General features: G+C 42.8%; 1 pseudogene; it reads right to left on the bottom strand.

Moving 5' to 3' along the window:
• Positions 1-1,915: 1,915 nt before the first annotated feature.
• On the bottom strand, positions 1,916-18,086 carry LOC121578952 (annotated as a pseudogene).
• Between the last annotated feature and the right edge of the window lie 5,077 nt (positions 18,087-23,163).

The following is a 23,163-nucleotide window of genomic DNA, read 5'->3' as shown; positions in this document are numbered from 1 at the left end:
TGTAAGGCAACAAAATAGGAAAAATGCCAAGGGAGGTGAATACTTTCGCAAGCCACTGTATACACTTATTGTTTTGCACTATCAGAGCCATGCCAGGGTTGTAGCTGCTAAGACGCAGAGTTCCCCAGCTTTGAGCATATTCAGGTCCATCAGGCACAGCCGTACCATGGCACGGCCGTAACTTGTTGAATGTTGTTCTGTTGTTAGCCTGGGCTTACAAGGGACATTTTCATGTCCTTCAGGTGGTAGAGGTGTCTGATGAGGAATTTACCCTAGAGCAGGGCTCTCCAGCCCTGTTCCTGGAGAGCTACCCACCTGTAGGTTTTCACTCCAACCCCAGTTGTAACTAACCTGATTCAGCTTATCAACTAGCTAATTATTAGAATCAGGTGCGATAGAATAGGGCTGGAGCAAAAACCTAAAGATCTGTGATTCACTAAACAAACTGTACTGAGTAGGCCTAAAAGCAAGGACCATTTCTTCATGAGGATAACATTTGATATGTTGACTGTGTCTCAATAGATTTGTGGTTATGTGACATGACATTGCAACTGCTCAACCTGACAGACGTGACTTGCTAGTTTCAAAAGCAATTAAAACCTGTAATTTTCCTCATACAGTATATCTTATTGCCATTACCAAAATGTGTGGGCTGGGGACTGATATAGTATAAAGCTAACATCTGCATAAGTTTAAACAGCGCCACTGGTCGCCCCAGGTGCATTTGTTATTGTTTTTTAAATTGGGCAGAGGTGCATCCTGCCTCGTGGTAAAATAATTTTAGTACATACTCTGCTGTTCTATCACGCATGCAATGATATGCAATGATGCCCGAGAGAAAAACTGTGCTCGTTGTTTGAAATAACGTAACGAGCAGGGTGTCAAGTGTTACCCATTGTTTTAATGGTGGTTGTTAGTATGAGGGAAAACCAGAGAATAGAGGAGAGCTCTTGCAGAGGCCAGCACAGTGCCAGATCCCTCTTACTGCTCCAGTGAGTCTCATTTATCTGCAGCCCCTCCAGACCCCCTGACAGACAGACAACCCACACACCTACCGTCCCCTTATCCTCCATGTCAAAACACTGGCAGCCCCACAGCTCTTTCACTTGTTTCACTAATCCGACTGCTGTCGGTCTGACTCGTAAAAGGAGCATTCAAAAATAAATCATTCAATAGCTTAAACCCTTAGCTAGAGTTATGAAGTGATCGCCTATCACACAAGAACACTAGTTGTTCAGATGGCAAATGACCGTAGACAACACAATATGAGGTTGGCACTGGCAACATGCAGATTTTATAAGGGTTCATTATTCACATTGGGACAAGGATGACGTCATAAAATACAATAATACAATATTATACACACTTCATATTTCATTCCGTCATACTCACCAGGAAACTGCAGCTGAATAGCACTTAACATTCAACATGTATATTAAATATAATCAATTTATTTCAGGCCACCATTCAGTCATTACGCATTTCCATTCTCTGAATCTGAGGCTGTATCTCAATACATCCTTTACTATTCAGGTGAAAGTAATAATGCAGCCATTATGGCTTCCATCATATTACTATCACCTATCCAGAAAGGGATAGTGTGTCATAAAGGAGGCTTCAAAGTATTGAGATGCAAGACTCCAGATGTCAAGATTAAATAAGGATACTGAGGGATAGGTATGTGTGTGAGGGACGGGTGAATCTCAAGTCCTTCCTTGATTCCTTGTGCCCTCTTCTCACCTGCTCAAACAAGACAGAGGGAAGTGGAGACAGAGGACGCAAGGATTCGAGGAAGGACTTTTGACATTCGCTTTTTGTGTAGGATGAGGTAAGTGGGGAGGGGCACTGCACCTAATTTCCGGTGGTAATTCGCCGTAGGTAAAAAACTAAAGTAGGATTCGCTCATGAGGAATCATCACAGCAGGTTACAGTCTGTGTCCAGGTCAACTACTAGAGCGTCCACGAATTATTCAATGGTAGGGGACCTCTGAAGCAGATTTAGATACAAAGGACTTACAAGGACGTCCATGAAGAAAATTGGAAACTTGTTTGGAGGAAAGAAAATCTTAATTTTTTTTTGTGCGCTTTATCTATTGTTTTAACTCTGATTCGTTGTGTTTGAGTTCATTCATATTACAGAAATTAAACTACAGTTGAAGTCGGAAGTTTACATACACTTAGGTTGGAGTCATTAAAACTCATTTTTCAACCACTCCACTCATTTCTTGTTAACAAACTATAGTTTTGGCAAGTCGGTTAGGACATCTACTTTGTGCATGACACAAGTAATTTTTCCAATGATTGTTTACAAACAGATTATTTCACTTATAATTCACTGTATCACAATTCCAGTAGGTCAGAAGTTTACATACACTAAGTTGACTGTGCCTTTAAACAGCTTGGAAAATTCCAGAAAACGATGTCATGGCTTTAGAAGCTTCTGATAGGCTAATTGACATCATTTGAGTCAATTGAAGGTGTACTTGTGGATGTATTTCAAGGCATACCTTCAAACTCAGTGCCTCTTTGCTTGACATCATGGGAAAACCAAAAGAAATCAGCCAAGACATCAGAAAAAAAATTGTAGACCTCCACAAGTCTGGTTCATCCTTGGGAGCAATTTCCAAACGCCTGAAGGTACCACGTTCATCTGTACAAACAATAGTACGCAAGTATAAACACCATGGGACTACGTAGCCGTCATACCGCTCAGAAAGGAGACGCGTTCTGTCTCCTAGAGATGAACGTACTTTGGTGCGAAAAGTGCAAATCAATCCCAGAACAACAGCAAATGACCTTGTGAAGATGCTGGAGGAAACAGGTACAAAATTATTTATAACCACAGTAAAACGAGTCCTATATCGACATAACCTGAAACGCCGCTCAGCAAGGAAGAAGCCACTGCTCCAAAACCGCCATAGAAAAGCCAGACTACGGTTTGCAACTGCACATGGGGACAAAGATAATACTTTTTGGAGAAATGTCCTCTGGTCTGATGAAACAAAAATAGAACTGTTTGCCCATAATGACCATCGTTATGTTTGGAGGAAAAAGGGGGATGCTTGCAAGCCGAAGAACACCATCCCAACTGTGAAGCATGGGGGTGGCAGCATCATGCTGTGGGGGTGTTTTGCTGCAGGAGGGACTGGTACACTTCACAAAATAGATGGCATCATGAGGAAGGAAATCTATGTGGATATATTGAAGCAACATCTCAAGACATCAGTCAGGAAGTTAAAGCTTGGTCGCAAATGGGTCTTCCAAATGGACAATGACCCCAAGCATACTTCCAAAGTTATGGAAAAATGGCTTAAGGACAGCAAGTCAAGGTATTGGAGTGGCCATCACAAAGCCCTGACCTCAATCCTATAGAACATTTGTGGGCAGAACTGAAAAAGCGTGTGTGAACAAGGAGGCCTACACACCTGACTCAGTTACACCAGCTCTGTCAGGAGGAATGAGCCAAAATTCACCCAACTTATTGTGGGAAGCTTGTGGAAGGCTATCCGAAACGTTTGACCCATGTTAAACAATTTAAAGGTAATGCTACCAAATACTAATTGAGTGTATGTAAACATCTGACCCACTGGATAATGTGATGAAATAAATAGAAGCTGAAATAAATCATTCTCTCTACTATTATTCTGACATTTCACATTCTTAAAATAAAGTGGTGATCCTAACTGACTTAAGACAGGGAATTTTTACTAGGATTAAATGTCAGGAATTGTGAAAAACTGAGTTTAAATGTATTTGGCTAAGGTGTATGTAAACTTCCGACTTCAACTGTAGATGCAACCATGTTAAATTGGCCTGTAATACACCACTGATTAGCTGTGCTTGTTCTGTATTGGAACACATCTCAGCTTGGGCTATACTCATGTCATGCTGACAGCTACTAAGAGGTTCATTCCCAGTGATGCATGTCAACACTCTCAGAGCCTGATCGAGTAACCACGGCAATTGAAAATGAAAGCTCTGCCATATACCTCACTTGTGGGAGAGTGATCCCAGTGGTTCATCCATTTCACCTTCTTCAAATACAGACAAATCATGAATGTCAGCCAAATATTACACTTCGAGACTATAGAGCCCCACTGCAAAGGTGGATATGAAAAACAAGTTCGGAGTGACTCCAAGGAATGTTAATGAGGGTGGGTTTAGAGAGACTATTTGGCTGTGAGTGGATGCAATAACATCTAGTTTCAATGTTTTCTAATTGTTGATTACAACGTGGATGTAAAAATCTATCTGAAGAGCCTCCATGAGGTACCACTTTGAATAAAAGGAAAACCATCCAAAAACAATATTTTGGTATTTGTTTCATTAGTCCATTGTTGATATGGTCCCAAAATGTTTTGCATGTCAGCAGTAAGGAGATTATATAACTTTCAAAATACATCATGCAAAACGCATCATACCAGCTGTATTTCTGTATTTTGAAAGTTATACATCTTAAAATCTTGATTGCTGACATGAAAAACACACGTTAAAGTTTCCTGAGATTTACAGTGGTTTCAGGATAACCTGGGAGGCATCAGAGTTGCACAGTAGCAGCCCTTACCTGTTTCCAACCCCAGGGCAAAGCAACTGCCATCATCATACATACCCCTATAATTAAGAGTTTGAAGTAGCAGAGGCCTGCGCCTCAGCCATATACACCAGCAAAATAAACTTAAAGCGCTATGCATTGATGGCATTGCCAAAATGAAATCAGTTGATCATACTATACATAAAGGAGTGGTGACCTGGGGAAGGAACTAATGATCGTAAGTGCAAAACCCCCCATCTCATCATAGGAGGGGAAAGAGTGTGCAAGAACCCAAAGTAGTAAGGAAAAGGAGGAAGGTAGCAGACAAAGAAAAGGGTGAGTTTGAGTGAGCTCCTTACCTTGCACCAAAAGCATGGGCTCCTTACTGCCTCCATGAGCTAGCATCTCCCTGTGATAGCGCTCTCTCATCTCCCTGTGGGGGAGATTAAGTGGAGGGGGTGAGTAGTCAGAGAGCGAGAGACAGGTAGAGAGGAAGAGGGAGAGAGGGCGTGAAAGAAGAAAGATGGAAAGAGAGAGGATTGGGGTTTATGCCAGACAGATGAGGATATGGCTGCCTCTGTGAATACTGTACTGGCTTAGTTTGCATGGGGGTTGAGCTGTGCTTTCACTGCCACTGACAGGGAACTGTAGTATGCCACTCTACAAGCCCCCATGACAGAGAAGAAAAGAGCAGAGAGAAAAACATTTCAGAGAAAGACATAACACCCCAGGCAAAACAATCATGCATTTCTAAACACAAATCCCCTGATGTGCAATGCAGGAAGTCACAGTGATATCCGTGATGTGGGCGTGCAGTCACTGTCATGTTCAGACTGGTGTGAGTGAATCCATTTATCAGGTAGTATAGATTTCTCTAAAGTCAAATAGCAGAGGAAGACATGGAAGACCAGACATATAAGACCTTTGAGAAAATAGAACATCTGCTTTTACAACATGGTCATGTGAGTTTCTCTCACCTGTTGAAGGGGTGTTTTAGGAAGCACTGCCTCCACACCATGGAGGCTACAGCGCGTGACATGAGGTAGGAGTAGTACTTCACACCATAGCCAATGAGGTGGCTGAATCTCAGCTTCCAGGCCTAGGGACGAATACCAGTTCCAACTAAAGACACTTATTTTCACTATATTGGAAAATATATATTTTTTAACTCTCTCGTAGCCACCTTCTCAAATATGACTTACACAAAGTAAAGTATTTCACCCAAAATTCAGAACATAAGTGAGACATGCAGTGCTTATCTTCTCTTGGTGAATAATTTGGTGTATTCTCTCTCTGGCAAGTTATTTTGTAACTCCTACACAGTCTTGTTTTAATGATAAGAGCTCGGCTGTCAATGTGGGGACTTGTTATAAGCCAAACCAAGTGGGAACCCTCCCCTTTGCTTCTCACGGTCAATGACAGATAAGGCCTATCAAAAGGCTAGCTGAGTGTCACGGTTCCAAACAAAGACCGGGGTGAAAGTGATTCCATATGGTCACTGCAACCAGCTGTAGTTGCTAGAGATTTTAAAACTCTAGCAACTTAAATAAACCTCAAATTAAACACTACATTTTCCAACTGTAAATAAAAAGTATATACATTGTCAGAAGAGCAGCATCATTTTGTGGTCCAACCTAAATTATATTTGAGTTTCACTACTATTGGTCTTTTTGCATTTGGGAAATGACTTTTATCTTAAATATACCCGAAGGAAGACTTGAGCTCTGCTATTTGGTAACAAAACAGATGGAATGGACTAGAAAATGGTATCTTGGAGTAGAGATTGGTTAGCTGTGGTTCAGCCATTTCAGGGAGCACAATCATTCTTATCGGCTTTTCCCCCCACAACTGTAATTACAGTTGAAAAGAAATAGCCTCTGGAGGTCTCTGGGTTGTTCTATTCTATGTTTTATGTTCCTCTCTGGATATTAACTCTCTCACACACAGTAGGCAGGGGTACAGAGCGGATGGTTTATATCAGGGAGAGAGAGAATAGTCGATCTGACATTTACAGATCACTACCGTCCACAGTTTCAGTACTGAGACTCACTCTCAGATATCTATGCACGTACAGTATTTGGAATGTAAGGTAGTCCATAGAATTTCTCTTGCATCTCTTTTAGAATGTCTGTTGTTGACTGATTTTGTGGCTTGCCATGATACACTTGATCCAAAGCAACATTAAAAAAACAGTGAAAAAATAAACATAGCAATTATTTAATTATTTAATGAGTAAAGTGATAGTTTTCCCATTGGTTGTGGTACAACCAGCATAACTGCTAGACACAGACACTGTGGCTACCTGAAGCTGAGTGTCCGCAGCCACACAGATTCTCTTAGATTCACAAAGGCAGGAGACCATGCTCTTGGGCAGTGGCTGAAATAGAAAGAAATCATTCTGAGACAAACAAAACACACCCATCTATCGACTTCTTCTGTGTGGTGAACCTCTCCTTGCCTTCAGGATTTGGCTAAGTAAAACGTTTGCTATTAGCTTGACTTTGATATCAGGATACAACAGTAAGTTTGGATGATGTTGTCGTTTGTATGTGTATATTTTGTATTGTTTATAAAATACAAAATAAAATCTTACAACCAAAAAATAGTAAGTGCTCATGTTTGTGGTCTGTCTAGTCAGCAGACATTGTCTGATTCAGAACCATGACAAAAACCAACGTGTTCAAGTGCATTTGGTTCACAGCTTATGCAGAGCTAGTGATGTGTCTTGTAACTATTAAATAAAGGGCTGCCAAAGTCTACAGTATTATACCAGACAGTCTGATAGGACAGCTGAGGACAGCTTAGAACATTACCTTACCAAACAGCTAAATAACTAATGCTACTCCATATACATAGATTCCATAATGTTAAGAATGACTGTGTGAGAGGGAAAGTTACAGAAGACGGGTATGAACTTGTGTTGCCCACCTGTCCGGTCTGATAGTGCTGTGCAAACTGATTCAACACCTGATAGTCTGTGGCAAAGAACTCCATGAGGATGGAGGGTACTTCAACAAATTCAGTGGAGCATCTGGTTCCTGGAAAATACCATTGTCAGGAGAAGATGAGTCTCTCACAAAAGAGCTTGTTTACTAAAACTCTCTCACAAAATAGCTTGTTTACAAACTTTACTATGTAGTACCTTTTTCACGATAGCATGCAATGCTAGCCCTGTATCGCAGGAGGTCATACAAATACAATAAGACTGTATGTCACACCCTGGCTCTGGGACTCTATTTGTTGAGCCAGGGTGTGTTTATTCTATGTGTTTATTTCTATGTTGGGGGTTCTAGTTTGTTGATTTCTATGTTTGCCTGAGTGACTCCCAATCAGAGGCAACGAGTGTCAGCTGTTGGCTGGTTGTCTCTGATTGGGAGCCATATTTAAACTGTATGTTTTCCCTTTGTGTTTGTGGGTTTTTGTTCCGTGTTCGGTCTTTGTCACCGTGGACTTCACGAGTCGTTTCTTGTTTACACTTTAACTAATTAAAGTATGTTTGTTCATCACGCTGCGCCTTGGTCTGTTCACTACGACGATCGACAGAAAAACCCACCATACCAGGACCAAGCAGCGTGTCCAGGAGCAGGCAGCCTGGACATGGGAGGAGATATTGGACGGGAAAGGGTCCTGGACCTGGGAGGAAATCCTGGCCGGGATGGATCGCCGGCCATGGAGTGAGACGGTGGAGAGGCGACGGAGAGAGGAGCAGCGGCGTCAGCAGGGTCAACGTCGGACGGTCGAGAGGCAACCCCAGAAATTTTTTAGGGGGGGCACACGGCATGGACGACGGGGCTGACGGAGGCAAAAAAGGGGCGGATTCTGGAGGCCACCAGGTTACGGATACACCGCCCTGTACGTCCTGTGCGGATGCCTCACACAGAGTGTGTGAGGGTAGGCATTCAGCCAGGACGGGTTGTGGCCGCTCTTCACTCCAGGGCTCCTATCCGTCTCCACAGCCCGGTTCGGCCTGTCCCTGTTCCACGCACCAAGCCTACGGTGTGCGTCGCCAGCCCGGTCCGGCCTGTCCCTGCTCCACGCACCAAGCCTACGGTGTGCGTCGCCAGCCCAGTCCGGCCTGTCCCTGCTCCACGCACCAAGTCTACGGTGTGCGTCGCCAGCCCGGTCCGGCCTGACCCTGCTCCACGCACCAAGCCTACGGTGTGCGTCGCCAGCCCAGTCCGGCCTGTCCCTGCTCCACGCACCAAGTCTACGGTGCGCGTCGCCAGCCCGGCCCGGCCTGTTCCTGCCACTCGCACCAAGTCTACGGTGCGCGTCGCCAGCCCGGCCCGGCCTGTTCCTGCCACTCGCACCAAGTCTACGGTGCGCGTCGCCAGCCCGGCCCGGCCTGCTCCTGCCACTCGCACCAAGTCTACGGTGCGCGTCGCCAGCCCGGCCCGGCCTGTTCCTGCCACTCGCACCAAGTATACGGTGCGCGTCGCCAGCCCGGCCCGGCCTGTTCCTGCCACTCGCACCAAGCCAGGGGTGCGAGTCGTCAGCCTGGTCCAGCCCGTTCCTGCCACTCGCACCAAGCCAGGGGTGCGAGTCGTCAGCCTGGTCCAGCCCGTTCCTGCTACTCGCACCAAGCCAGGGGTGCGAGTCGTCAGCCTGGTCCAGCCCGTTCCTGCCACTCGCACCAAGCCAGGGGTGCGAGTCGTCAGTCCGGTGAGGCCCGTTCCGGCTCCACGCACCAAGCCAGGGGTGCGCATCGTCAGCCAGGTCCGGTCCTTTCCTGCCTCACGCACCAAGCCAGGGGTGCGCGTCGTCTGTCCGGCACAACCCGTGCCTGGGTCACCGGTGCCTAACCAGGTACCGGTCAACGGCTCCACTACGGAGTTGAAGCTAACCGCTCCTGCTACGTCCAGTCCAGCTATGGGGGGTTTGTTGGAGGGTGGTGGGCAAGGCCGGAGCCAGAACCGCCGCCGAGGAGGTATGCCCACCCAGCCCTCCCCTGTTTTGCTCTTATTGAGGCGCGGTCTTTAGGGGGGGGTACTGTCACACCCTGGCTCTGGGACTCTATTTGTTGAGCCAGGGTGTGTTTATTCTATGTGTTTATTTCTATGTTGGGGGTTCTAGTTTGTTGATTTCTATGTTTGCCTGAGTGACTCCCAATCAGAGGCAACGAGTGTCAGCTGTTGGCTGGTTGTCTCTGATTGGGAGCCATATTTAAACTGTATGTTTTCCCTTTGTGTTTGTGGGTTTTTGTTCCGTGTTCGGTCTTTGTCACCGTGGACTTCACGAGTCATTTCTTGTTTACACTTTAACTAATTAAAGTATGTTTGTTCATCACGCTGCGCCTTGGTCTGTTCACTACGACGATCGTGACACTGTAGGCCTTTTAGTCATATACGGTAGTTCACTTTGGATAAATGTGTCTGCTAAGCAAATATACACGAAGAGCTCTATTTTAACAAAGATAACGCAATGGTAAATCTTTGCTCTGTCCGTAGTGTTATAGGTTCGGGGGTGTGTCATAAATATCTGTGCTATTTTCACAACCGGAATTACGGGCGCAGTAGCTGGCGTGACCTTGTTATGATCAAATTGTGGGTGTGTCGAGCATAGGGTGTCGAGGCTTGGCCCCTCACTGGCCAATCAAAATGTGTTCCATGCCTAAATATGTGGTTGGTTCAAGTTGTGTATTTACAGTCTTTATGTATTGCGTTGTCATCAACTCCAATTCGAATATTGGTCCGTTATAGAGTTGATGACAGCCTAGTTCGTTAAATAGCCTTCCCCATATTTGCTAAATATGTTGAACATGTTTGCAGTCCATATTGTTCTAATTGCATTGCTTCAATATGGAAATTCATTGTTAAACATAGGCTATAGCATTCACATTAATATAGGGGCTAGGCCTACTGTAAATTGCAGTCTGGACATAGTCAAACGTAGTCAAAAAGCAAAATTAAATTCACTAAGCTATTGATAAGGCCTAAAAAGACTGTGTATAATTCTAATCAAACATCTAATAAAAACGAAACAACTTGTTTTAAATAGGCTATGTCTAAATACAGTTATAGGCACCATAATTGCTCCCTGACTGCATATAATACAGGCAAGGCAACTTAAGACTATTGAGGGTTTTAGATACATCCAAACTTTTCACAGGAGCTGGATAAAGATCCAATATAAAGAGAAAGCTGGAATGTCCACTCACCGTTATACTGCTCGCAAATGTAATGTTTTATAAACATCATGGAACCTCTTATAGATCATATTTGCAGACATTGCATTCGAGCCATGTACGTTCTCACCATAAACCCATGGACAGTGAATCATTCTAATAAGTTTGTTTTTTAATCAAATTAAACGAAAACCAATCAATCAATTTTTTAAACCAACAACAATATTTATAACTAGGATCAGATCAGAAGCATGATATCATAAACCACTTCTCTGGTTCCATGGCACTGTGTGCAAACGTAGGCCTAAATGTCTTTACGCATAACATTCGCACGTCTATAAAAAATACAAGGCTCCTGTCAATTATATCGTTGCCTATGTGCGAGGCAGATTCTCAAAAAAAATCTGCAGTTGCTGTCATTATAGGAGGACTGAATAGTTTGGAGGAGCGTGTCTTTGGTAATCAGACGAGGGGCGCTCTTTGAAAATGGAGATAGATAGCCTATTTGAACAAGCAAAATGCAGGTACAGTGGGGAAAAAAAGTATTTAGTCACCCACCAATTGTGCAAGTTCTCCCACTTAAAAAGATGAGAGAGGCCTGTAATTTTCATCATAGGTACATGTCAACTATGACAGACAAAATGAGATTTTTTTTTCCTGAAAGTCACATTGTAGGATTTTTAATGAATTTATTTGCAAATTATGGTGGAAAATAAGTATTTGGTCAATAACAAAAGTTTCTCAATACTTTGTTATATACCCTTTGTTGGCAATGACACAGGTCAAACGTTTTCTGTAAGTCTTCACAAGGTTTTCTTACACTGTTGCTGGTATTTTGGCCCATTCCTACATGCAGATCTCCTCTAGAGCAGTGATGTTTTGGGGCTGTCGCTGGGCAACACGGACTTTCAACTCCCTCCAAAGATTTTCTATGGGGTTGAGATCTGGAGACTGGCTAGGCCACTCCAGGACCTTGAAATGCTTCTTACGAAGCCACTCCTTCGTTGCCCGGGCGGTGTGTTTGGGATCATTGTCATGCTGAAAGACCCAGCCACGTTTCATCTTCAATGCCCTTGCTGATGGAAGGAGGTTTTCACTCAAAATCTCACGATACATGGCCCCATTCATTCTTTCCTTTACACGGATCAGTCGTCCTGGTCCCTTTGCAGAAAAACAGCCCCAAAGCATGATGTTTCCACCCCCATGCTTCACAGTAGGTATGGTGTTCTTTGGATGCAACTCAGCATTCTTTGTCCTCCAAACACGACGAGTTGAGTTTTTACCAAAAAGTTATATTTTGGTTTCATCTGACCATATGACATTCTCCCAATCCTCTTCTGGATCATCCAAATGCACTCTAGCAAACTTCAGACGGGCCTGGACATGTACTGGCTTAAGCAGGGGGACACGTCTGGCACTGCAGGATTGGAGTCCCTGGCGGCGTAGTGTGTTACTGATGGTAGGCTTTGTTACTTTGGTCCCAGCTCTCTGCAGGTCATTCACTAGGTCCCCCAGTGTGGTTCTTGTGATCATTTTGACCCCACGGGGTGAGATCTTGCGTGGAGCCCCAGATTGAGGGAGATTATCAGTGGTCTTGTATGTCTTCCATTTCCTAATAATTGCTCCCACAGTTGATTTCTTCAAACCAAGCTGCTTACCTATTGCAGATTCAGTCTTCCCAGCCTGGTGCAGGTCTACAACAGGTGTCTTTTATACTGATAACAAGTTCAAACAGGTGCCATTAATACAGGTAACGAGTGGAGGACAGAGGAGCCTCTTAAAGAAGAAGTTACAGGTCTGTGAGAGCCAGAAATCTTGCTTGTTTGTAGGTGACCAAATACTTATTTTCCACCATAATTTGCAAATAAATTCATTAAAATTCCTACAATGTGATTTTCTGAAAAACATTCTCAATTTGTCTGTCATAGTTGACGTGTACCTATGATGAAAATTACAGGCCTCTCTCATCTTTTTAAGTGGGAGAACTTGCACAATTGGTGGCTGACTAAATACTTTTTTCCCCACTGTATGTGAATTGTGAATAATGAAAAGGTATGAGGGCAAAAACCTCAAATATTTCAAAGCACTCTCAGTAGACCATTTAAACCCTTTTATTCACAGACTACTTTTGGCTAATGGCCAGGATAAAAAGATGCACTTAATGAGATGCCACTAAACCAGCTTTGATTAAGGGGAGGGTAGGCTATGCTTTTTAAAAAAATATATATGTTTCTATGTACGAGATTCACCGGCACATCTCTCCTTCCATGGGCACTGTGCGTCACACCTGGATAGGCTGCGCTTCCCTTCTCATAATCTAAGCCATTATCAACAGCGTTATCGTTAAGACCTGCTTTTGGTGGGTCTTAAAACCGCCCTTTAGTGCTGCATGAAATTGTCACTTTTGTGCTTGTTTTTAAGGACACATCTGATAATATTGCCACCCCACCCACCTCAACACAAGCGAGCGGATGTTAGACAGGTAAATTACCGAACCTGGCGTTAGTTTTTACATTACAAAATTGCAAACTATTGTGAGTTTGACATTTGCGCCACCTTAGCGCCAGCCGAAAATATAACTCTAAATATACCATGCAAAAATGAGAGAAGGGAAATCCCTCCAAAAGCATTGGGCCTTGGCCTGGCGTCAGGTCACCTGTGACGTGTTGGTAGCGTGTGCGTCCCAGCATGGAGTGCATGGCGTGGCCCATCTCATGGCGTTCTCCATCATGCCGGGGGTAAGCAGGGTGGGGGTTCTGCGTGTGGGAGGGGGCAGGCTCAGCATCAGGACAACCACAGGATGTTGGTACTGCCCATCCTCCTTCAGACGCCCCCCTCGGATGGTGAAGTGGCAGTCCTGGGGGCACAGAAAAGGCCTTGGTATGATCAGCACTGGTGTCTTACTCTAGCAGAGGCTTTAGACAGTATTTCTACAGCAGCTTGTATAACCTGGTGTGGTTTGTCAGGCCTTCGGAAGAAGTCACAGTAGATGTATCCCAGAAGACCTTCTGCCTCATGGACAACAGCCTGTTAAGAGAACCAACGGACATGCAGGACTGCATCCCCATGCAGGACTGCAAATCCATCCCCAGCTACCTAAACAGCAGAGTAATGAGACTTTAAAATGACAAAAAGCCAAGCAGCAACTATTACATTTTCTGCTGATTCACTCAAAGGGGCCCCCAGACATTGGTGTTAAGTGCCATTCAGACAGACAGAGACTGTTCTCTAACCAGCTTGCGGATGTCTTCGCTCCACACCTCTCCTGCCATGGGCTGTTCATTCTGGAAGGAGACCCCCAGCAGCTGACTGAACAGCATGATGAGGCCCTCCATGCAGGCCCTCAGGGAGACTGAGGACTGTACAGGCTGGGATCTATCTTATACCTGCACACACACATACACTCATAACATAGCCTTATCGCAGACTGTTTTCTGAATCCCGTTAAGCAATACACAAGCCCCCTCTAGAGGCCTTTTAGTAGAAAATAAAGCTCCTGTCAATTCTTCAATTGTTTATTAAGGATATTCCCTATGATTCCTTGTTGACAAGTTATATTCTGTACACTGAGAAAATATACATAGGTTTATTATAGTACTATATACCTTTGTATAGGTATCTTACCTCTCTGCCCGCACAGCACCGCTGAAGTAGGGGTGGTCCCATGGCATGAGTTCCTGAGATAAATAAATTGAAAGGATTGTCATGATCTCCTACACATGAACGTCAGAACCATGAGAGCTGATTAAATGCATTTATAAGATGACTCACGGTACTTCTTGAGTTCATTTTCATCTTCATATCCCTCATCAGATTAAAATCTTTGGCAGTTCTGAATTGAGAAATAGGGCCATTCTTGTGTGAGCATGTGCCGCATGTACAATATGTTTGAGATGGGCAAAACATTTGTGTGTTGTACAGAGTGGTCATGCCAGTGTCTAGGTCTCTGACTCGTACCATACCTGTCTGAGAGTTTGTCTGTCAGCAATTCAAGGAATTTCATGACAGTCTCTGCCAAACAAAACATACACAACACACTGGTCAACACAGTACACACTTCTCTGTTAGAAGAATCAAAGTCAATTCAATCGTTTATCCAAGCAGCGGAGCACTAAGAAATTAGGTTAATGGCCAGAGTGCTTTACCTGGGGTCTTTGCCATGGTTCCATTTAAAGCCCTGTGTGCAAAAGATTCATAGCCAACTAAGTTGGCTAGCTTATTCCTACAAGCCAGCAGGTCATCCAGACAAAGCAGCAGACTTGAATTTGGGAAGAGAAAGATTTTATAAGCAGCCTCCCGCACCTAAGAGAAAAGACAAGCATATAATAACTATAGGCTACTGCACAGCAAACCATCAATGCCAATACCATTTCCTACTATGGGATGGTAGATGGAAGACCACTAATTATGTACAGAGATAGACCTGTGGGTTGCACACACACATGCAAACACACACCAGTTCATCAGGAGAGTCTGCATGGAGACCTCCTATCTGGATGGAGTTGCTGTCTATGGAGAAGCAGTGTCGGATGTGTTCTGGCAGGGCCCTCTTCTCTATCCTACTGGGCAGGTGGGAGCCATTTAGAAACTCATTGTTCAGATCCAGCAGGTTGACATTGAGGCTCACTGCCTTCCCTCTCTGAGAAATAAAGAGTCACACAGTGAAACATAAAGGTGAAAGAGATGCTGTTAAGGTTACGCTCACATTGTGGTTATACTTCCCTGAGGATGTGGTATAGTTGGATAGCAAATTCATAGTGAATGAGTACATGACAAAAATGGATCACAAAATATATTCCATGAAGTGTCAGTGATAGAAATTACATTAATAGCTTATTACTAGCCAGAGTACCAGTCTCTTTAGCTAACATTCCACTCCTTGTCATTGCCAGAGACACTAGCCTTTTGGCGATCTAGCCTTTTGGCGATCTCTTGCGCAATTCATGCATCTCCACTGGCACAGATGTAATAGGTTTTGAGGGAGTGTGCAATTGGCATGTTGACTGCAGGAATGTCCACCAGAGCTGTTGCCAGACAACTGAATGTTAATTTCTCTACCATAAGCTGCCTCCAATGTCATTTTAGATAATTTGACAGTACGTCCAACAGGCCTCACAACCGCAGACCACATGTATGGCGTTGTGCTTGGGCGATCGACATGAACGACAGCGTGTTCCAGTTCCCGCCAATATCCAGCAAGTGGGATATTTGTGGGACAACATTACACAGGCCACAATCAACAGCCTGATTAACTCTATGCAAAGGAGATGTGTTGCGCTGCATGAGGCAAATGGTGGTCACACCAGATACTGACTGGTTTTCTGATCCACACCCCTACCTTTTTGGGGGGGGGTATCTGTGACCAACAGATGCATATCTGTATTCCCAGTCATGTGAAATCCATAGATTAGGGACTAAATCATTTATTTCAATTGACTGATTTCCTTATATGAACTGTAACTCAGTAAAATCTGACATTATGTTGCGTTTATATTTTTGTTCAGTATATTTACAATGAAAATGTATTACACCAGAATGCCCAATGTTAGAATGTTTCCAATATAATTTATGAATTAAGTTAGAACGTTTGCATATTATTATTTTTTATTTAACCTTTATTTAACTAGGCAAGTCAGTTAAGAACAAATTCTTATTTACAATGACGGCCTACACTGGCCAAACCCGGACAACGCTGGGCCAATTGTGCACCGCCCTATGAGACTCCCAATCACAGCCTGGAATCGAACCAGGGTCTGTAGTGACGCCTCTAGCACTGAGATTCAGTGCCTTAGACCGCTGCGCCACTCGGGAGCCCATATGACAAGGAGTGGCAAGGAGTGGAATGTTAGCTATAAATAGACTGGTACCCAGGCTAGCCTATTACACCACTAACCTTTGAATCATCCAGATGAATGCCACTGATCTCAAAATCAAACATGAACAGTTCTGCTACTCTCCTGCCAAATATATTGTGAAATATCTGTAAGACAAGACGCACTGCTACACATCATACAAACAGGAAGATAATAAAAAAGGATTTAAAGACATGCTCCGGAACTTTGGCGACTACTAAGTAATTTTTAAACCTCCCGCTTTGGGCTGGATGTGTCAATGTGTAGTTCATACATGCATAATCTATGAGCAGAATTACTGTCTCACCTCAATTAGCCACGAAATCCCTAGTTTCAAAGCGACTGTTTTTCTGGAAGCTGTGCTGCGCCATTTTCCCTACATTTTCCCCCACTTGGGCCTGCCCCTAGCAATTCGAGTTCTAGCCAATGAGCTTCAGCTCCTCACCATTTGAGTGAGGGTCACGTAAAGCAGAGTGAGCAATGATGTGGTGTACATATCTGCACATACTGTAAATTCCATAGTATGCCATTTTCGGGGCCCAATTTTGGCTACTTTCAGAACTACTGACTAAAAAGTATACAAAAGTACCAGAGAATCTCTTTAATTGATGAAGAATAGTACATGCCTTGTATCTGGTTCCAAAGTGTCCAGAACCTCTTTGTTATCTAATAGGTTCTTGAGACTCCTACATAGTTCGACATTAGTGTTCAGCCTATCTGGGCAAAATATAGAAAACATCAGAGAAAGCATATATTAAACATTTGTTTTGCTTGACATCATGTAATACTTTACTAGAGAAATTACAGAAGAGGGCTCATACTTTTCGATTACTGTCCCAATGTTTATGCATGCCTTCTGAGCAGCATTATGAAACGCAGGGGCTGGAAGGCCTACTTTGACAAAATCTGCCTGTAAGAAAATAAATAGCCTACAACATCATGAGTGTATCATATTATATCTACACAGGGAGGAGCTTGGCTTGACAACAACATTGATGCCAATGATCTCTGAGTGTGACTAAATACTAAATCAGACTGATACCAATCGTTGATATCACTGTATGATTTATTAAGCAAAGTGTGACTGTGAGACATGACCAAATCTGCCACTTTGCACAGGCTGTCAGCCAGTTGATCGAAGGTCTCCACGGTGAGGGCGCCTGGTGGGTTACTGCAGGCTGTGTCTACCAGCTGTTCCGTTTCACTGAGCGCTCGATGCTAAACCACCTCGAAGCCAGCCGGAGTACTCAATTCTGGAACACCGAATAATCCCTGCGCCAATATAACACAATGTCATGTCAATAGTCTGTGGCCAATCTTGGGTTTCAAGGTTGATATTTGCAACAACAACCCCACCTGAGCCATAGCAGACATTGGGGACATTGCATATAGACAGCTTGAATTTGTTATGCTGCTAATTTACCATGTTCTTCTGAAACAAATCAACACCCCGCTGTTGGGCATTGAAGGCTGATCCAACCGGAGACCAACATGTCGAGATAGTGTCCTTAAGTTTCTTACAACACTCACAAATCGTTGACACGCCAACATCATAGCTAACAACGTATTCAACTGAGTGTTATGGATGGAAAGACAAGGTCGGTCAAAGGAAGAGGGAATTCCGTGGGTAACTTGGCTCGGGCTAAATGATTAAAGTTATCATAAGCATGCACGTTTTTAGCTTTTGTTCTGCATGCATCAGTACCTCCACGCTGACACTTTCATCATACACATACTATTAAACTTTTGGATATTAAATTAGTATTTCACTGTCTATGATTATTGAGTTAGCTAGATAGCTGGGAGTGTCAAACATGCATGTAGAATGTTTACAATTTTCAAAATGGTTCTGAAGTTTCGTGTCTGCACTTTCGCGACTGGAGCCTATCTATTCCAAACCATTCACAAAATATAAAAACCAGTAGCAACAGTTTATAAAATGTACCAGCAAAAACTATTTTTGAACGAATCTCAATCAAAGTATAACGAAACTTCTAACTTGAACGAAGTTGATTCTGAGCTAGTCTTCTCCCGAAATGTACAGCCATTGGTTGAAATGATGAAACAACTTCAACTTCTTCTTCTTCTGTGGGGTTTAACAGCGGTTGGCATCCAATATGTTGCATTACCGCCCCCAACTGGACTATAGTATAAATCCATTATGTTTTGCGATAAAAACTATTTTTTAAAAACCCTTCCAACTAACCCTACACTCATTTAAAACCCACTACCCCAATTCCACTACTTTAACCCTATCCGCTCCTGCACCATGCCACTCTACACACCCTGTACCCACATATAGAAAAATTACACAGATATTTCACCGGATGTATAAATGTGAAGCATCCGGTTGGCGTTTCCACTCACTACTAAATATGGTGGTGAGAGGAAGCCCAGTGGCTGGCAGTGGGAGAAGATTACGCGAGATGGATTTTGGCCGATATTCTGCTAATTTTCTCATTTGATCTCAATACAGTTTTCTGTTTCCAAAACTAGAATCTGTTACGAACAGATTGGACTTTTGGTAGACTTTACCATTTGCCAAAGTTTTTTTTGTTTGCATTGTTTAGAAGGAGTGCAAGGGTGAATTGAGTTAATGCAAACAAGCGCTTCACAGAGTAGGCGTTCCCTAACGGAAATATGCAAATATATGCTAGAACACGCCAATAGGCTCTCGCTAGCTCGTGCTTGGCTCTGCCCACCTCCTTGCTTGTTCTGCCCACTATGATTCATTTGCTCCCATTGGAAACAACAGGCTGTGGTCTATCTTGGGTTAGTTATAAAAAATATTTGCTGTAACTCTTCTGAAGTCAAATCTTGTACAAATCAAATTGTATTTGTTACATGCGCCCAATACAACGGGCCTTACTGTGAAATGCTTACTTACGAGCCATTAACCAACAATGCAGAGTTTTTTTTTTAAGTAAGTAAGAAACATTTGCTAAACTAAAATAGTGACAGTAAAATAATATTAAATAAAATAACACTCCCCACCGGGTCTGCATCACACCAAATGACGGGCGTCACAAACACCAGGAATCTTCTACTTCAATTGCTCCACCTCCACACTCAACGCTACCACAGAAATCACTCATTTCAATGGTGCCCTGTTCTTAAAAGCAAAGTAAGAAACAGAGCTTGACCCGAGTTGCGTGGCATGGAGCGCCCGCTTCGTCTGGGCCGAAGAAACACAAACAAACATCACAAGTTCACTTCGGCTTACCTTCACACATTTAACAGTACCCAACATATTTTTCCACCCAACCTGATACCACATATGGATCAGCCAAAGGGCCTGGATCCACTTTCTTCAAGAGTCTCACTCCCACTGTACCAGAGTATATGAGCGGAGCTGGAGCCGAGCTAGTAGCGGAGCGTGCCCGATTTGACTGAACCGTGGAGCGAGATTCCCAAAGGCGGGAGTGTCGGCCTTCTCGCCAGCTCCAGTAGCGCTCACTTCACGAGCTCATTTTTTGTCTACTTGTGTGCTGCTAATAGCCCCTTGCTTTAGCTACTGTTATGGAGTTCGGTAAATATTTTCATAAAGAAACTGATAAAACACATAGGTGCTAAATCAAGGTGACTTAAAAAGATGAGGACCAAGAGCAACAGAGGGAGTGATGTGATGTAGTGTCCACAACTATAGAATCATTGTGAAATCTGAAAAGACACGTATCCAAAAAGTATGATGGTGTACTTACTACATGCACATGCTAAAAGAAAGGAATGAGGTGGGTAGATAACTAAGTGTGTCATTGTAGCAAAGTATTTATAAACTAGAAGTCAGATCTCTTCATTTTCGTTCTATTATATATACAATAGGCCATAATTTATTTTGGCCCAATAGGCCTGGCATATTCCCACGTTCAAGGAGCTTTCCGTTTTGATTGGGTTATTTTGCCTAAAAGCCTTTAGGCCTACCTATAGAAAAATAAGAAAACAACTCTGCATCTCTGCCCAGCCTGGCAAGAGTGGCCAAAAGGGTGTTTAGCATCCTCAGTGGCTCTGCAAGTGTGGAGAGGATATTCTCTGCTGCTGGCGGGCTCTCCAGACACCATCGCATGAGCCTGAAGCCACAGACTGGACAAACTGTTTCTAAAAATGAATTCTAAAAATGAATTCAAAGGCACTAATAAGTCATTTTTCGTTTAATTTGTATTTAATTCTAAGTAAGTCACAGCCTATATGGCAACTTATAGACTATAATGATTTAATACAACGAAATGTTGTTTAAATGCTGCATGCTTTATGTCACTACCAGCCTATTGTGTCGCACTCGCAAATGTATTTCTTTGTAGGCTATAGCCTTGAAATAATAGAAATAATATAGCCTAAATAATAGCTCCCTGTATGGCTCCTGAACTATTTAGAGTGTTTATATGCTGTTTAATATGACATGTAGCCTATTTGAAATGTTCACTTCTTACAGTACATTCCCCTTTTCATGTTTATTCAAATACTTTTCATTCAAATCCATATGGTTTGGTTCCAATACTTAAAAAACAATTGGTAGGTCCAGGTAGGCACACAAATATATGGGTGTTGGTTAAATTATGATTTTAATGAATGGAGCGAATTTGGAGCAGGAGTTTTTTTTCTCCAGTGAGTATGGAGCGGTTTTTAGCGGAACGGTAGTAAAGGACATAGAGCGCAAGTGTAGTGTCGAGTCAAAGTTGCTAGTCATTGCTGATAAACAAAGGAGTCCGCTCATACTGAACCTTTGATCATAAGTTTTATTCATATCACAAGATTCCAGCATAAGTTTTACAGATGTCATGACCACCCGGAGAGCGGCCTCCCAGATTGCAATGGCCGCTCTAACCTCTTCTTCGTTTTTACCCAGTGTATATAATCTTCCCAATATATGGGTGGCTCCCTCTACTGTCCAATCCCCTGTCTACAACACACACTTCCTGTCTGTTGTATGTGGCGTCACACTAAAACAATTCCCTCTGACACTAAAATAAACATCCTCTCAGGTTCCACTGAAAACATTAACAAAGTCATAATCTTAATACACTACATATTCCCCCCTTCGAGACTAACTAAAAGTCTCGAAAACAAACAGAATAGGATTATGACAAGTAACAATTTCTCTTATTGAGTATCTTTAACATTAAACCAAAAACATTTTTCTCTAGAGTGTAAATACCTTTCTATGAAATATGAACAAATCTTTATGGAGTATGAATACATTACTATGAAATATGAACAAATCTTTATGGAGTGTAAGAGCGAAAAAACTGTCTGGCAGCCTTCTTCGTTTAAATCCATCCATCAATCAAGACAGTAAAATTCTCTCACGGTCCCTCTGCCCCAGGCAACCACCTAGGTACTCCAGATCAATTCATAAATCTTTATCAATGCATTTGAAACTATGATGCAATTAAATACACATGAAAGGCCCTGCAAACAAAATACTATCCAAAAAATATCCACACTAAGGCTGGTCGACCCATCGGACCCTACAGTGGATCTCTATCCCTGCCTAGACTCCATGTCCCTAAACATTCACGAAATAAACAAAAACATCTAAGATCCCCACATGTATTCAATAACATCAAATATCATTCTACAAAAATTAATACCTAAGAATATGACACAAATTATGTATTACACATGCAAATATGTCTATATTTCATTGCAGACACTGGAATGTAGTCCACTACACTTCATCTCCCCAGCAGTGTCGATCCAATGCACCGTTGATGATGGAATCGGAACATTTCCACACCTTCCTTGTTCCATCTCCTCCAGTCATTCTCCTTTCATATTGTCCCTTCATATTGTCCTTGTTTGAGTATTTCAATCTCTACATATTCCCCCAAATGCTTCTGGAAGAAAAGAAAAGACCAAACAGTATCTTTTGCAAAACAACACTTTCAAATTAAAACATCAATATCAACTAAGAATATAAAAAATGATATAAAATGATATATGAATCACATTATCCTATTTCCTCCATTTGATTCATAACATCATACTAAAATCACACTAATATTGAATTTTTTTTTGAAAAATGATCAAATAATCAAAAAGGATATTTATCCATCAATACTCCATCCCGTCCCACTTGTCCATCTTCATCCAGATCAGGAACAGTCAACAACGGCATCTGAGCGTTGTCTCCAGGCATCACTACTCCAACCCATCTCAATATCCTAGCTTTCTCAAAGGCTAGTAACAATTTACAAAAGAAAACATCACACACAGTGCTATCAAAACTGCTATTAAATCTAAACCATCACTGCTCCCACTGGGCCTAACTGATCTTGCAACCAAGACTTTGCTGACCATCCAGCTCCTTCAGATCTACCAAATGCATCCCTTATATTCTTCAATGCATTTATAACTATCTGGAATCAAAGTATAGGTAATATTATCAATATGATCTTCCCAAATTTTACACCATACCATGGAAAAATCCCCACTTCTCTCTTAGACTTATCCTCCAATGATAGGCTTCCCAGACTATGAAATGTCGCCATGTCTCTTTTCACCCTATTTCCAAACCTAGATTCAGATTTATCTGTGTCCGGTGCTACCCCTCTTTTAATGGTAAAAACCTCATATGGAAGCTTCAACGTTGACATGTAACAACATCCTGTCCATCCATAGGGTAAGAATATATACACTTTATCACCACAAACCCTCCA

Source organism: Coregonus clupeaformis, chromosome 13 (genome assembly GCF_020615455.1).
Source record: "Coregonus clupeaformis isolate EN_2021a chromosome 13, ASM2061545v1, whole genome shotgun sequence".
NCBI classification, from domain to species: Eukaryota; Metazoa; Chordata; class Actinopteri; order Salmoniformes; family Salmonidae; genus Coregonus; species Coregonus clupeaformis.
This window is presented reverse-complemented; position numbering and strand designations above follow the sequence as displayed.